This window comes from Capsicum annuum, chromosome 9 (genome assembly GCF_002878395.1).
Source record: "Capsicum annuum cultivar UCD-10X-F1 chromosome 9, UCD10Xv1.1, whole genome shotgun sequence".
Taxonomy (NCBI): Eukaryota; Viridiplantae; Streptophyta; class Magnoliopsida; order Solanales; family Solanaceae; genus Capsicum; species Capsicum annuum.
This window is the reverse complement of record NC_061119.1, coordinates 205,661,213-205,668,959: the sequence shown is the minus strand read 5'-3', so window position 1 is coordinate 205,668,959 and position 7,747 is coordinate 205,661,213. Positions and strand designations below refer to the sequence as shown.

General features: G+C 34.7%; 1 long non-coding RNA gene across 2 annotated transcripts in view; it reads right to left on the bottom strand.

Annotated features, from left to right (window-relative positions):
• Positions 1-7,428, bottom strand: part of LOC107854022 — a 25,434-nt gene extending 18,006 nt beyond the window's left edge. Inside the window, exons 1-4 of one of the 2 annotated variants that reach the window (XR_001669920.2) lie at positions 7,228-7,419; positions 6,996-7,042; positions 6,820-6,888; positions 2,747-2,859 (exon numbers count right to left, since the gene is read on the bottom strand). This is a non-coding gene — a long non-coding RNA (uncharacterized LOC107854022). Of the gene's footprint in view, positions 1-2,746; positions 2,860-6,819; positions 7,043-7,227 lie in introns of both variants that reach the window. The other variant, XR_001669917.2, reaches the window with a different exon arrangement.
• Positions 7,429-7,747: the final 319 nt, after the last annotated feature.

Genomic DNA, 7,747 nt, shown 5'->3' with positions numbered 1-7,747 from the left:
TAACATGTTCCTTCTTTTTGTCCTTTAGGAGGAAAAAGGTGACCCTCATTGGAGAGATTTTATACAACCTTTTAGGCAGCATGCAAATTGATTGAACAAATGTCAAATTTTCTGGCTCTTGGTATAATGGAAACTGTCTGATGACTGTAACAAATGTCACCATGATGGAGGTCGATGCCAGATTGATAAAACCAACAAATTTTCTTGTCACAAAGGGAGACATCTACTTAATTTTATCATTAACAGACATTATCGCTTAATTGGACAGGCAGAAGTGTTCATTTGCGGGTGTTGCAGAAGGTAGCAATCTAACAGCAGAAACATCAAAAAGGGGTCACATTCAGACAATCTGGTTCTTGGTAGCCATAGGTCCTCTTTTTAATTCTCCGAATTAATTTATATTCTTTGATGGTGCATGACTTTTCTTTCCAGGGGTGCTAATTTGTTTACTGTTGGACTGTTGGTTTTACTCTTCTGCTTCAGAAATAAGATCTTATGGTACAAATATATCAGGTTTTGGGATCTAAAGTTGTGGATCACCAAAAAGTTAAAGCATTATTGGAGAACTATGGGTCATACGCTCCAAAGAGATACAATTATGGTTATACCAAAAGAATCACCAACCGCTTCAAAAGCAAACTAGGACACGGAGGATTCAGTAATGTATACAAAGGAAGTTTGATTAACGGGAGTCAAGTGGCAGTGAAAGTACTGAATGAACTAAAAGGTCGTGGTGAAGATTTCATTAATGAAGTGGCAAGTTCACCCCTGAAAGGATTAATTCCAACTTCACCTCTGAAAAGATTAATTCCAACTTCACCCCTGAAAAGATTAAAGTGTACGTAAATCTTGCTCTACCCTGTAGAGGTAGAGATGTTGTTTTCGAATCTGCTATATATATATAATACTTTTAACCATGTATAAACAATGTATTTTTTGCCGAGGGAAATTCGGGTGAACCCCCTTGGCCCTCCTAGCTCAACCCCTGCTTTCTAGCCTATGTCAATTCACTATCGAAGCTCAAATCCTCAAACTAACCAGATGTAAAGTGAGAATAACCTAAAGGTTGTGAAAACTGGTCCCATTGTGTAGAGATAATAACCACGTTCATTCAAATATATGTCAATTTCCAATATAATATCTCAATAGATTGTAAACTTTTTAGACTAGAAAATGATCCTTCCAAATACAAACAAACCTGTTGCAATCAATCAATATATTCCAACTTTTGCAGATATAATAGCAATAGAATCCTACTGCTACATTCTACCTTTCTATCTTTTGGCCTAATCATTTATTCTCACATTTTTCTTTAAACTAGAAAGTCTAGAATCCAAGTATAATATCATCCCTATCCTTAAATCTCCTTTTGTATTCACATTCCTTCTCCGTTAAGGTGCTTACAGAAATAGTAATTAGAATCGACTACTCTCTCCATTCTATAGAATATAACTATATTTATATTTTTCTAACTCACTAAAGCTTCGTTTCAATCATGCACAGGTTTTGGACTTCTTGGTGGTTTCTTGGCAGAAGCTAAACTTGGCCGTTATTTGACTATTGCGATCTTCGCTTCAATTGCTGATGCGGTAAGATTCTTGCGCAAATTAAAAATAGAGAAGTCATTTCCTATATTTCATACTAACAGACAACATATAGCCTAGACTTAGATCCAGTAAAAGAAAATGATCCTGAAAGGAAGACTTTTGCATAATTCTAGCAGCTATTCACTTAAATCATGACATGTGTTCTACATATTAGCTAGCCTAGATCATTTATATGATTCTACAAGTTTTGCTTATTCTACATATGAAAGAAGTAACAAAATACCATTTTAACTTTTAAAACTTGAACTTCCCTAATATGTATCTCATGTCTAACCAAGGGGTAACACTGTTGACACTGGCGACATCCATTTGAAGCATGAAGCCCCCTGAATGTGACCCAAGAAAAGGTGGTCAGTGCATTGAAGACAGAGGCCAGCTACTTGCTCTTCTCTACACAGCACTATACACCCTAGCTCTTGGTGGAATCAAGTCAAATATCTCTGGGTTCGGGTCAAACCAATTTGACCCATCAGATCCAAAGGAAAACAAGTCCATGATATACTTTTTCAATAGGTTCTATAACCTATACATCTTAACAAGAAAATCATATACCTTCTGTATATTTGTTTTTTCAATTTGATCTTTCCCGATGCAAATCTCAAGCTTTAAGCAATTCCATAGTTTGATAAAGATTCCGGAAAGACAATGCAAACGTATCACCATTTAAACTAGCTTTCAGAAAATTATCCAAAGAATAAGAGGGAAAATGATATGGTGGAACAACAAATTCATACCAGCATATAATATAAATAGATTATTACATTCACGAGAACGAGAGTGGGTAGAATTAACTGACAAACAATCACCAAAGAGAGTAAAAGAATCAAGAAACAAAGCTACAAAGAATGTCGATGGCTAGTTTTACTACAAAGCATCAATCACAAGAAACTAGGAGAGACATAAGGCTGTGAAGTGAAAGAAGAGAAGAAGAACTGAAGACACATTGGATACAGCAACTTATATGTCTCATCATCCTGTGTTTTCTTTCTTTGGTAATATTTTTGGAATTCCGTTCATTGTCCTTAGCCTATTTTTACATTTTTATTTGCAAATAATGAATTTTTATTTGTGACTTGCAGAAAAAAGAAAGTCAAGTGTTGATGGTTCTTTTCTAGACAATGAGTTGGACAAGAAAGTACCTGTTGCATTCCAGCCATGAGAGCTGCCATTTTTTCTTGAAACATTTTCTCTACTTCTCATTTCATGTGTTCACGCTCCTCTTCCAGTTTCTTTTGCAAATCCTGATCCATATCTTCTTTCATTTTTATGAACATGAAAGAGAAAGAAACCAACATGTCATGGCTGCAAACAATTAAGGTTTGCAAATGAATGTTATACCAAGTCGCCCCTCCCCCCAAAACACTGGTAAGATTTCTCCATACAGTAATGTAGATTATCCGAAAAGAAGCATTCATCATCATAGCCCATTTTCAAGAAATTTGTGAAGATTCCATCACTTGTTATCCTCATTGATAACTAAATACAGATTTTATCTAGAAAAAGTATTTTCAATCATACAAAGACACCGTAACTAGTCAGTTGAACACATATCACAATTTATTGAAGCTCACAGACCATGAAAGATATTTTCTACAAAGAATATGATACAATAATAGTGAAACAAGATGCTTTCCTAGCTCAAGAGATTTCTATTCAATTGAGTCAAATGGATGTCGCATGACACCATCATCAATATTTTCCTCCTTGTGCCACCTCATCTTTTTTTCCGTCTCTTTTGCCATGTACAAACTTTGAAGCCTTGGTTTGATAGTAAAATTCTGCAATACTTTATGAGCCACTTTCTTGTTTTTATGTTCTTCCAACTTCCATCTAGATTCACCACACTTGAGACATGATTGGAAATTCAAATAATCACGCCAATATAATATACAATTATTCTTACATGCATCAATTTTGGTGTACCCCAAGCCGAGATCGGAAAGAACTTTTTTTGCTTCATAGAAAGACTTGGGTACAAATGACCGCTCAGGGAGAACCTTTAAAAAAAAAGTTCAACGGCTCATCCATGGATTTATTGCTTCAATGGTTAAGACACTTTAAGTGGAGTAATTTAACAACAAAAGATAATTTTGAGACTTTTGTGCAACCAGGATAAAGTTCTATCTGAGCATCTTCTAACAATCTATAAAACTTTATTGCATGCACATTTGGCTCTTTATTGTCCTCCCGAGAATTAGTATTATCCTCCAAATTTGTATATCCACAAGCATCATGAATCATTTCAATAACATCGTCCTTTTTAATTGTATCATCTTCTACTTCATCACTACCAGCAGGATTAGAATTTTCACCGCTAACCAATACTTCTCAATGATAACCCCACACTCGATAAGAATCCCAAAAGCCCTTATTCAACAAGGATAGTCTTACATCAATTCTCAGCTTAAACACGGTGTTCCTACACTCCTTACAAGGACATCGAATACTAGTTATCACCCCAGATTGATTGAACGCCCAATTAAGAAAGTTATCTACTCCATCTCTAGATCTTTGGTCAACTCTATTCATGATATCCAACCAACTTTTATCCATTCCTATCTTATTCCTATCTTTTAAATCATTAAAAAGGACAATTTATTAATAAAAGATACAAGTTTGACAATAATCAAAATAAATACAAGATCGAAGTGTATTGTAAATATCACAAAACACTCCAAATCCAAAGAAACTGAGTAATAGAGTATACCAGCCAACACATCGCCAGACCTCTCAACATGATAATTAACTCTTAAAGAATATTATTAAACTACTATTTGGTCTGCAAGATTCACTTCCAAGCACACAACCTGTGAAGTCAACTCCCAACAGTACCTATGTTTTCTTTTGTAAATTAATTTTTTGATTGAACACCGGCCTCTTTCTCCTCCATATTTATTAGTTATATGTCTGAAATTTGTGAAGCTAATAATGCGGATCTATCATCCTTAGAGAATGAGGAGGCATGTTTATCATCCTTGGAAAATTCAAGATTTAGATTTAGCTTTTTTAGGAACATGAAAGAGAAAGAAACCAGCATGTCATAGCTGCAGACAAGGTTTGCAAATAAATGCTATACCAATTCGCCCCCCCCCCCCAAGACACGGGTATGATTTCTCCACACAGTAATGTAGATTGTCAGAAAGAAGCATTCATCATCACAGCCTATTTCTAGGTGATTTGTGAAGATATAGTTACTTGTTATCCTTATTGATAACTAACTACAGATTTTATCCGAAAAAGGAATTTTTCAATCATACAAAGACACCGTAACTCGTCAACCGAACACACATCACAATTTAGTGAAGCTCACAGACCATGCAAGATGCTTTCCATGAACAGAGAATATGATACAGTAATAATTAAACAAAAAGAAACTAATAACAAATGTAATGTTCTGGACAAACATAAAAAATGAAGTATCCAATGTGATTTTAAATTATTATAGTTTCCCATACGCAGGTGCAGGGAAAAAGGAATCAAACGTGCACTCATTAACATTTTGAGAAGTACGAGCAAATTAGTGTAGTGATTAGGCTAGCAGTACAGGGATGATGAGAAAAAATACTGGTGTGACAATTAGTGTAGTGAATGAGGATACCAGTGATGTAGTTAGAGTTGCACCGGAAGCCATAGAAGTTCTATTCTCATGGATCGTGCCCCCAACCTTTGAACCAAAGACAACTTCCTCAACCTCAACCAAACCTTAAGTCATGATCTATAGACCCTCTAAAAAAATGATCACCAAGTTTGAGGGGTCGTCAATGTATTCAGTCATATCAAAAAGACTTGAGGCTCAGACAAGTGATTAACTCAGGCAATGAGTTCTTTGACACTGCTATGGCTGCAAATCCGATAATACGGGTTGCCCCACTAAGATACAGGCCTGAAACAACAATGAAAGGTTTCGTATTCTCAATAACAATCAATCATCACAGTGCTATCATTTTCTTTCCATTTCATTATTATATGGTTCTGTTGTTACTTTGCCAACGCAACCTCTGAGAATTAGAGTACAACGGCTAATACATCGCCAGGCCACTCAACATGATAATTAACTCTTAAAAAATATTATTAAAATATTATTTGGTCTGCAAGATTCACTTCCAAGCATACAACCTGTGAAGTCAACTCCCAATAGTACCTATTTTTCTTCTGTTAATTAATTTTCTAATTGAACATCGGCCTCCTTCTCCTCCATATTTTTTTAGTCATATGTCTGAAATTCATGAACCTATTAATGTGGATCTATCATCCTTAGAGAATGAGGATGCATGTTTATCTTCCTTGGAAAATTCAAGGCTCAGATTTTGCTTTTTTATGAACATGAAAGAGAAAGAAACAAACATATCATGGCTACAGACAAGGTTTGCAAATGAATGCTATACCAGGTCCCCCCCCCCCCCAAGACACGGGTAAGATTTCTCCACACAGTAATGTAGATTGCCCAGAAAGTAGCATTCATCGTCACAACCCATTTTCAGGTGATTTGTGAAGATCCCGTCACTTGTTATCCTCATTGATAACTAAATACTGAATTTTATCTAGAAAAAGTATTTTCAAACATACAAAGACACCATAAATGGTCAACTGAACACACAGCACAACCTTCAGATCTTGTGTCAGACGCACTACCTAACACCATGGACGACCCAAGAAAGAATTTGAGACTTGGGTATACTGAGAAAATAAAATGAGAGAATGAAGACATTATCATGGCTGCAAATCCTATCAATGTTGTAAGACACGCTGCGAGAACAGGAGCAATTGTATTTCAACTCCTTTGTACATACAGTAAAGATTACTCGTCTATAACAAAGACTACGAAATTGGGTGGACAAAGATAACACAAGTCCCATGTTGGGGGCACGATCCCTGAGACTAGAACTTCTATTGCTTCCGATGCAACTCTAGCTACAACACTGATATCCTCATTCACTACACTAATTGTCACACCAGTTTTTTGTCCCATCCCTGTACTCCAAGCCTAGTCACCCATTAAACATTAAAAAAAATTCTTTCCTCTATAATAATTATTGATTCAACATACCCAATCTACGAACATGTAATCATATTAACAATACCAAAAGGTCTACAAATTCAAAAATAAACTTTCGGCTTGCCCAAATAAAGATAACGATAATTCGGAGATAATTTTTAAGACCAAAAATTAACAAAATACAAAAAATAATTTAGGGAGAACCATAAATTGTACCTTCAGCTCTATAACCTCAAGAATTTTGAACTCGAATTCTTCGTTCTTCGACCTTACAGAATTTTGTTCCTATAAATTTTCAAATTAATTGAAGAAATTGCACATGCAATCTAAAAAAATACATATATACTCAAAAGGTTTTTGACCACATATCTTGGAGCACAAACTTTGAGAACCTTATTTGAGAAAAAATACAAATATCTAGCAAAGAGACATCCTGTTCCTGCAAAATATTTGAGTTAATAAAATTGCATGTGAAAATTAAAAATGCATACACCCACAAATCAATTTGAGAAATAACTATAAAATACACTTTCCATAAAGTGGAAATTTTTAGGCATTTCAACTAACAAATGAAGCTAACCCATTTAGAAAATTTGAGATTTGAGCAAAGTTTAACCAACAAACCTAACAAATTGCAGCTAACCCATTTAGAGAATTTGTTTCTTCAATGGGATTGAGATTTGGTTGAGAAAAATGATGAAATGATACTTTTTTCTGAGCAAAAGGTTGAGCAAAGACGATGAGAGAAGTTCGACAAAGACGATGAAGTTCGACAAAGACGATGAACTGATATTTTGTTTTTTAAAAATTTGTGAAAATGTCCTTAATTATATACTACCTAGAAGTTTTCAATTATTATAATTTTAAAAAATAAAATATATTACTTTTTGTTGCGATGACGTCGCCACTAAATTAATTCAATGGCGACATTTTATTAGCCGTCACTATAAAAATGAAGCCAAAATTTTATTATTAACGAAAACTGAAATTTTTAGTATAGTGAGACGTATTAGAGGCAACAAAAATTATCCGACGCTAAAAGATGATGTATTGCAGCGATAATAATTGTCACCACTAAATATTATGTTTCTGAAGCAACAAATTGACTAGCCATTAATTGTCGCCACTAAAAATCAGATTTCTT